This window comes from Maylandia zebra, linkage group LG12, assembly GCF_041146795.1.
Source record: "Maylandia zebra isolate NMK-2024a linkage group LG12, Mzebra_GT3a, whole genome shotgun sequence".
In the NCBI taxonomy this organism is placed as follows: domain Eukaryota; kingdom Metazoa; phylum Chordata; class Actinopteri; order Cichliformes; family Cichlidae; genus Maylandia; species Maylandia zebra.
The window spans coordinates 13,846,981-13,857,195 of NC_135178.1; positions in this window are offsets into that span (position 1 = coordinate 13,846,981).

Below are 10,215 nucleotides of genomic sequence, written 5' to 3' on the forward strand. Positions count from 1 at the left end.
ACATCACGTACACTCATTAAAAAAAATACTATAATATAATATAAGCCTGATAAAACAACCTAGATTTTCCATCGAAAAAAGTGCAATGTGCAATGGCAACAACACTTACAATTTAGTGTTGTTAATTAAGATAATAGCACTAGGTACAAACGACAATTTGTGTCGCTTCGTCTTCACTGCAGTCATTTTATAACGACGACCTGATGGAAGCAGTTGAAAATCGTTAAAGAGAGGATGATCTGAACACAACAGGACAGAGGTTGCCTTCCTCAGCACCTGCCTGTTATAAAAGTCCACAAGCTGGACCTGAGACCTCCCTGAAATCTTGCTCGCCACTTTAACCAGATTGTTAAGTCTGGTCTTATTATCCATGGACATACTACCGTACCAAGCAATGATACAGAAAGTTAAAACAGATTCAATAAAACTTTTATAAAAGAGAGTCATCATTTCAGATGAAACATTAAAACCTCTCAACCTCCTTAAAAAGTATAGTCTTTGTTGGGCCTTTTTCACTGTAGCAGCAAGATGTGACTCAAAGGACAGGGTCTTATCAAGAACAACTCCCAAATACTTGTAACTATCCACCATTTCGATGGCTGCACCATTTACCACTGTAAGCGCAGGATGAGGGGATGACTTCCTGAAATCAATAACCATGTCCTTGGTTTTCAAGGTGTTAATCATTAAGAAGGACTGATCACACCATGAAACACACCATGGATCAGGTGACCCTGAATTAGGGCTGCTCGATTATGGCAAAAATGATAATCACGATTATTTTCACTGAAATTGAGATCTCGATTATTTGACGATATTTATTTAACCCTTTAAGACCTACTATAGAACCAAGTCCGCCAGAGCTTATATTATTTTTTTACATGTTGTAGTGCCATTTGTGGGAGCATTTCAAGTTGCTATACAACTGTTATAGCCCATATTTTAATAATATGTATGCATTGAGTCCATAGTAACTACATTAATTGCAAAAAAGTGCAATAAACTACAAAAAAATTGAAAACCTTTTTGGGGGGTTTTTTTACATATATTTCTACTTGGAGAAATTTAAGAGGTTTATCCCTCAAAACTTTAAATACAAAAAAGTTTCAAAAAATAGTTTACAACAACAGGAAATTTATTTTGAGTGTCTTCATAGTTTTATTTTGGAGATACAGCAATTTTTATATACACTGCAGGAAAAACGAAAAAACAAGCCTATGATGCAAATTTGCAAAGAAAACAGCATGTGCATCAAAATAACCTATTTCCAGCAGTGCAATTCGAGTTCTAAGCATCCCAGAAATTATTCAGAAAAGTCAAACATGACTTATAAAAACACTGGTATAAGGCCTACAAGTAAAAAACTACATTTTCCGCGAAAATGATGTCACTTCCGGTTTCTGGCAGGAAATGGCGGACATGCGATCCGGTTGTTCAGTCTGACGTCACTAGCCGTGTCTGGGTCTAAACTCTGGTGCAGGTCCATATATGAAACGATCACTATGGCATTACTGAGAGTTGAAAAACTGTCTAAAGTCTTTCATCTTTAATAAAATGATCAGCGTTCTGCTCTACCAGGTGTAACAATTGAGTTTAACATCCAGGCATCCATGAAAACGGAATTTATGACATTTAACGGAGTTAGAAGTTAGCAGGGAGTTAGCTCGCTAGCTTCTATCTAAATACAATATAGCATGTCCTGACTGCGGGGTTTTGGAAACAAATTAAAACGTACAGCTCTGTTATCACTTCCAGCATAAATGAAGACAGAAAACTAAACAGCAGTGACGTTTGTAGGGTTACTGAAGTTGGGCTAGCTGGTATATAATGATGTGCTACGTGACCGCTAGCGACACAGCTATGTTAGCATAATATAAACAAGCTAACTTTTTTTCCACTCGATAAAAGTTACCGTGAGTGTTCTCGGTGGTCAGGAACAAATGTAATCGCATGGCAGGATGCTGTAAAAGGACCAAACTTCAGCCAGGAGAACAACTGAGATAATCCATCCACAATATGAGGTTAGTCATTCATATACTGCTGCATGGGCTGGGCTGTAGTTACATCCTAAGGTTTTAAAAACTGAGCTTAAATAAATGATTAGCGATAATAAAAGCCGAGGGAGGTCAACAGTGATCACTGACTTTTTTAGGAGCTTTTTGAGATCAAATAGAAGAAAATACATAACATTAAACATGTTAACAACACAAAAGCCATATTAAACGCAGACTACCTTAGACCCGGAAGTAGGATCCGTCGCGTCATCACTGAACAACCGGATAGTTCGTGCTGACGTCTGTTTCACTGTGGGAAGTGTTACGAACAGCTGATCGGATCAGCAAAGCATGTTTCTGGAATATTATGTTTTTGTTCCTGCAAGCGCTTTTTATGCAATTTTTGCAAAGCTTTATGTGGAAGGAAACCGTGACCGAGGACAAGCTGATGGCATAAGATGTAAGTACAACTCCTCTGGTTTCATGTGCAAAAAAAATTATTGCGCTAGCTTACACGGTTCAGGTTCTACAGGGATTTAAAAATAGTTACACAAAACAGAACATGCTGCTCTGACCGGCTTTAAAGGGTTAACAATAACAATGTATTGAATAATGACTTTAAAAAGTAATATAAAATAGTGTGCAGCACCACTGAAGTTTTTTTTTTTTACCTCTCTTTTCAACCAATGGCAGTCACTCTCCTCTCCAAATAACTTCTGCTTAGCTTTCCGAGCTTCCCTTGGGTCCTCTTAATCAGCGGTCTCCAAACTTTTTTGGCGCCACGGACCGGTTTATCCCCGACAATATTTTCACGGACCGGCCTTTAAGGTATCGCGGATAAATACAACAAAATAAAACTAGTACCAGTACTGAAAAAAAAAGAAGATTTATTCATAACACACATGAAAAGACCAAGGAGAACCGAGTTAACAATCAAAACGATAACAAAATAACCCTGAAAATCATACATTTCACACCTGAGCCTCAACTCTCGCGGCCCGGTACCAAACGACTCACGGACCAGTACCGGTCCAAGGCCCGGGGGTTGGGGACCGCTGCTCTTAATTGTTGTGACACGTGTTCGAAATGCAGAGAGGTGCGCTGGATTTCGAACACGGAGCAGCGCGAGAGTAAAGCATGAGGGAGGGGCTAATAATCGGCTCAGTCATTTTTAATGATCGTTGAAAGCCCAGATCGTAATCGTGATTAAAATTCGATTAATTGAGCAGCCCTACCCTGAATCCTCACTTAGTTACACTCGAATAAATCTTAGTCTGCTGGTGGCTTCCCATGATGCTCTGAGTGTTTCTTCTTCACTCACCCCTATGTGTTCTTCCTGTTAAAAGGGAGTTTTTCCTTCCCACTGTTGCCAAAGTAATAATAATAATAATAATGGATTGCATTTATATAGCGCTTTTCGGGACCCCTCAAAGTGCTTGTTCATAGTGAGTTGTTTCAATGTTTGACCTAACAATATAAAGTGTCTTGAGCCAACTGTTATTGTGATTTGGCGCTGTATAAATAAAATTGAATTGAATTGGATTAGTCACGCTTTTCTTAGCCCGCCCACTGCTACTCGCATCTGCCCCAAAGTCTCACGTCGCCACATCTTCTGCATTGTCTGAACTGATGATGGGGACAGCTGGCTTTGAGCCCCAGCCCAAAGCATGTGACTGGCGCAGCAGAACTGCTTACTGAAGCACTCTCACAGCAGATAGAAATCACTACAGACAAACTGTGCTGATCAGGCAGAAGAATGCAATAATACTTACCTCTGACAGATCTCATTTTGTTACAGGAGAAGCAGCTTTCTGCTTGAGCACACTGGAGTATGACCACTTTTCTTATTATTATTATCTCTTTTCCTGCCTGCTCACTGGTTACAAAACACACATCTAACTGGGACTCCATCTGTGAGATACCACGTGTACGAGATATGATTCAGAATACAGTGGATCTCACATTGTGGCATCCAGCATTCCTGAGAGTGGGATCTATCCGAGTATGTGTGAGTCACTCTCTCTCTCTCTCTCTCTCTCAGAGTACACTGGCATCAGTTTGTGTCAGCTGTTGGTTACCATGCATAAGTGTCTGTCAGCTTGGTGATAGCAGGTGTCTTAGGCACCTTGTAGACTCTAACAGAGAGGAAATAAGTGGCTTTCTGTTGATTAGAGACTTCTCTGACAGGGATCCGTCAGGCTTACATCACCGCAGATCACTGCTTCACTCTGCTTCGACTGCTTAAACAAGCTTCAATACTTGAAGGTTGTTTCAATACGGTAAACACCCTTCAGCTCTGCAGCTCTCTCTAGTTAACTCTATGGAAGATTAAGTGACTCTGCAAACTTTTAGTTCTCATCTCCATGTTCCCATTGGAGGAAATTACATAAGAGATGTGGAGGTGCACACACACAGTCAGACCCCATCACTTACAAATTCCAGCTCCGACCGTGGCAGGCTAATAGAAAGGAACTGAGCTTCTTTTCTGGCCTGTAATTATATGTCTGACAAAACAAGAAAAACACATTAGACTGACATGGTAAGGCAGCCATGTTAAAAGAAGAAACCCCAGGGAAATCACCAGGGTCGCTAGGGATATTAACCATCCACTGCAGTGCTGAATATTTTACAGAGCCAGAATTAGACCTGTTGGGTCTGTTTGTGACTGAATGTGGTGAGTACTTCAGTTCCTTCAGAAATATCATCATTAGGGCAGTCATGTTATCAGATTTTCACACTGTGGTCCAAAGAGTTTATGTTAAAGATATTTTCCCAATATCTAAATTACAAAATATATATCAGTAATAACCCTACCAGCAAAAAAAATGTGGATTTTTGTCTATCGTGTGTTGTCTTTTTTTAAGAAAATAAATGAAACTCCAAATAAAAGTGCATGAAGGCAACAAGCGTCTGTAACCATATATGTACAAAAGAACATAAAAAGAATAATCCCTCAGTTACTTACAATATTTTCATATATGCATTATTTACTTGATATTTTATTTTTAAACCTCACATTTATTGTTTACTTCTGTAGGGGCATCCCTAGCTGATTTTAATTCAGTGGACTTATATTCAGAGAGTGAAGTGTGGCAGTGATAAATCTGAAGCTTCACTGGGAGATGCTTCCAGTCTTCCCTTAATTCCAAAACCCAGATTAAGTCCTCAAGAAATTAAACCACTCAGCCCTCTCTCTTCAGCCTTCTTACCCCAGACATCATTTACAGTTGTGCAAATCCATACAGGGTGTTCGCCTCTCAGGCAGCATGCTCCATTAGGATTTAGAAGCAGCTATGTGTGGTGTTTGGATGCTCCTTTGCATCAGTAGGATGCTGTACAATCCACAGAGTTTTGATTCAAAGTGAATCAGATTAAATCATATGCAGAAGATCGCAGAGAGAAGAACTGCCGCAGGCACTTGGTGTCGGCGGGTAGCTCATGCTTCACGTTACAGAAGTTGCAAAAATTAAGTAATTTCCTGATCACTCCCTGACGCAAACAGCAAATTATTAGTTTAGTCCCACAGAAGAGAATACAGTAATAACAATGGAATTACGTGCACTTGTCCTGTGCTTAATTAGGAAACTATGTTTACCCTGGCTGCACAGAAAAAGAACAATCCACTCCAAGTAACACTTATAAACAAATTCATGTACAAGCCAAACCATTTGGGAGCAGTATCCATGGTAACGCACACTGAGTAGGAGCAAAAGAGACTGAATTCATTTCAAAGGGAATGAAGAAAAGTGCTGTTGGGAGACTTCCACAGAGACGATCAAAATCTATGTCATAATTTTAAGATAAACTGAGGTGAAAATGTGCTTGTAACCCTGCAACAATCTGCAAATGCACCACAGCCGGGATTTGGCAGCGCAGCTTTATGTCGACTGTACATTTGGTAGAGAGATGCGACGCGGATGCCTCTTACATCCCAGATTATCTCCAGCAGAGATTGACAGCTTAAAGTTAAAATAAGGTTCGCTATAAGGAGACCCCTCTGGCAGCCTCCTGGTAAAAATAAGACGTGATGAAAGACCTGCACTCATGTGGGCATATTCTCAGATCCTCCTCTCAGTACATGTAGGTCAAAGTAAGAATAGTGTAGATGTTATTCACAGTTGCACTGAGCAAACACAAACTCCTCTGTCCTTGCCTCTGGAGTCACACTAAGACATCCCATGGTGAGACTTAATTAAATCTTCATAGCACACTCCTCACTCATCCTTCATCATCTGCCATTTTGGCTAAGAAATCATCCAAGTCATGTGTGTGTGTGTGTGTTTTTTAAGGGAAAACACATTCAGGCCTTGCATAGAAACAGCGTGTTTCCATGCAAAAGCGCCTGATAACCTGACTCAGAGATTTTCATGCAACCTGCAGAAACCAAATGCAAACTGTTAGCTCAGAGTTTCAAGAGATTTCCAAATGGTGATTAAGGTCAGCAGGCGGTTTTATGATGCAGAACTGTCATTAAGGTCCAGCTATTCAAGACAGGACAGACAACAAATCTTTTGTGCCTCTGTTAGGAAGAATCAATGAGGACCTTCTAAATATGGATGTCATTCACCCTCTACCCCACATCAGTACAATGCAAAGTAGTACTGGGTTGCACTAATTGTGCGAGGCTGTAGATTACGTATAATCATCAGCCACTGTTTCCCATTTGAGTGCTGAATAACGCATTCAAATCCTAAACTGACACCACATTTTCTTTTCTTTTTTCCCTCATAAAAGAATGACTGAGGACATTTGCTGTATGCATTTTGTACTGAATCTATTACTTGTTATTTGAGCCCGGTGTCTCAAACTGTTTCTATTCAAATCCTGCTTAGTAAGCCTATCAAATGACGTGTGCAAAATCAGCTTTGACACTTGCTTCAGTTTGTGAATAAACAGCATTTTTAATGTATGTAATTACACATTCTGGTTCTAACCAATGCAGATGCACCTGTGCTTTGCAGCTTCTCTGGGCTGTTTAAATGGGTCAGCTCTAGAAATATTCTCCCTCAGAGAAGTGTGGCCTCCCTCCCCTTTTGTCTTCTCCCTTGTCTGTAAAGGAACGAGAGTACTGCTGGCAATAGCCTTGAATGCTTTATTTGTGAGCAGCAAAGTCATGAATGCTACATTAGGATGACTGCACAACAACTGGACTACATGAGAAAAGAGAACGACCATCAAAGTTTCTGTTGTTTCTTGAGAAAGGATTTTCCAGGCCATGATCAACTCTGTCCAGTAACAACCGGCTACATTCCACCTAGTTTTTTAGATAAAAGTAGCTTTAAGCAACAAATTATGTACTCTTTCAAAGCCTGAATATGCTGTACTTTGACTAGATACCCACAAAGCATTTGATTTCACCGAATGGCCTATTTTACTGAAAACTCCCAAAGAGGTTTGGATTTATTTTGGTGGATGGGAATGAAATGATCCATCACTATGCTAAATCTTCTGTTATAACAAATAAGATTATGTAAGTCAAAGGAGCTTGCAAAGAAAAGCGTCTGGACTTCTTTAAGTTACTTGAAGACGTTTCACCTCTCATCCGAGAAGCTTCTCGGATGAGAGGTGAAACGTCTCCGAGAATGAGAGGTGAAACGTCTTCAAGTAACTTAAAGAAGTCCAGACGCTTTTCTTTGCAAGCTCCTTTGACTACGATGACCTGGATGACTGAGAACCTTCACAGACAAGATTATGTAAGAGCATCAGGTTGTCGTATTATGCTGTATGCCAGTGATTTGCTTGTTACCTTAGTGAATAATTGATATAATTTGGCTCTCCAGACCATGAGTAAGTCAGCCCACCCCCCCAGCCTGAAATACAGCCGGTGAAAAAAACATGCGTCACTCGCTGTTGCTCTCTTAATGTCTTACAATTGGTAAGTAATAGTTATGATCTCAGAAGTTCACTAGATTCTTATTCAAATTAAATATACATTTGATAAATTCTCTTGTAGTTTGATTACTTACCACACCATTGCTAGACAACACTTTTGATACAAGGTGTGGATACGCAACTTACTCTGTTATATACTTTTCATTTTGTGAATGAAGCTGTGGTACTAGTGTTTTTTCTAGTACCAAACAGTACAAAGTTCATATTTGTGATTCATATTTCATGCTTTTATCTTTTATGGAGGCTTGAGAAAAGAATGAAATGTGAAGGATTGCAAAGTCTTATATTAAGAGTTGTTCAATAATACAGCAGCCACTGGTTAATTCAGTTTAAAGTGATTCACTGTTTTCATTATTCTAAGGTCATGCTACATAAATTTTACCCCTCTATGTCTCTAGTCTGTGATAAATGTAAATTAAATGATGTCACATTTATTTTGGGCTTGTCACACCCCCACCCCTCCATCTTTTTTTCTGGGTTTTATCAAAGGACTCTGTCATTTGTTCCTTTACTTCTTTAGTTCATTCCATGCACAACACATTTCATGACGCATTAAAAATGTATATATTTTTAAAAATTTATTAGATTTTCTTTCCTGATCAGATGAGCATTTTACCTGCAAACGAGACCTAGATTTGTCAGGAAGGAACAGCCACCGGGCAGCCAGATAAGAACTGCAAGCAAAGCAGATAGAGCTTTAAAAACCACGGTGACCTTTCATGAGCGAGCAGCTATAAAACATCCTGCCTGCAAATTGGATTTTGCACTCCAGACACTTTTGTCTGCAATGAAAACTTTCAAGGAAGAAATAAAAGAATCAATCTGGTGATTAAAATTGAACGCTCTCCCTCTCTCTCATTGCATAAAACCTACCTGCCAAAACATTTGCACAGACAGATGAGGGAAAGGAAAATCTAATTTTAATGTAGTTCTTTCAGCTGTAGATGCACTCACTGAGTTGTACAAGACAAGGCAATGAAACACATCCCTCTTCACATTAGAGGGGGTGCTTAATAGTATCGAGCCTCTCTCAGCTGCAGCTGGTGCATTCAGATTTTAAGCCCGAGTGAAAGCCCCAAAATTTGGGAACATAATAGTTGTGTTTTTACTCAAACACCATGAATGGGTCTCTGTTCTACAAAGAAGGGATGCCAGTTTAGTTTTGTTTGGTAGTGTGCGGGCTTTGATTTCCGTTTTTCTATGTGACTTAAAGTCGTACGATTAAAATTTGAGCATCAAGAAAAACTTTGTTTTTCAGCAATGTTAACATAATTGCTAATACAATGATGAATCATAATGACTGAATGACTGAATAGTAATACATACAAAATCCCAGGGCTCTGTTCTGTAGCACTCAGGATGCTTTTACTTACTTAAAAAGGATGTTTTTTTTTAATATAAATTAACACTTTCAATGGAAAAGGAATGCATATACTGTATTATAAGTCATTTGTAATGGCCAAATAAACATGTTACATTGTAATATGGTAGAATGTGGTGTTTGTGTGCTTACAGAAGTGAGACTGTAGGCCCACACCACCTTGTGGCCACATTAGTATGTTTTATGTTGAAAAATACTGTCAAACTATAGGACATTCTTAAAAGACATTTCTTTATAGAGGTCAAACACACTGCAATTTAACAAAACACCAGCAAATAAAAAAATCCTTCAAAAGCACACAAAACACAACATAAGTAGAATGAAACAAAATTGAACTAGATCGAAAAAAAAATATAACACACACACAATGGAAGTAGAAAACGCTTTAAAAAACAGGCGGCAAGTGTTCATGGGGAGACAATAACGTGACGGAACAGCTGCGGCAGGGACAAGCTAGCAGTAAACAGCTAATAGCAAACATGTATCTACAGTATTGTATGAATCATGTGATTAAAACACAGATTACCTGAATCTTTTTCTAACTCATAACACAGATGAGTCCCCTCGGTGCAGTTCTTCGCACATTTTGGCTTCTGTCACTTTTGTTGCTGGTCCATCGCATTATTATCTTCCCCAAAATACTTATGTTGTTTTTATGTTTTGCTATGTTGTTTGTTTGTTTTTTTGTTTTTGTTCAACTTACTTTTGTGGGCTGTGTTTTTGGGGGGCTAAGGGTTAGGTTTGCTGGTGGTATCTTTAGTTGCAGTGCATTTGACCTCTCAGGGCCACCGTATTTTTAGACGCTAGCTTACAGCAATGCAGAGTATAAACAATACTTTGCCTAATATTAAAGTCATTCACAACCGAATACTATGCACTGTACCCATTTAATATAAATACCTAAAGTCTATGAATTACTATTATATATATCCTTTAATTTTTTTTTCT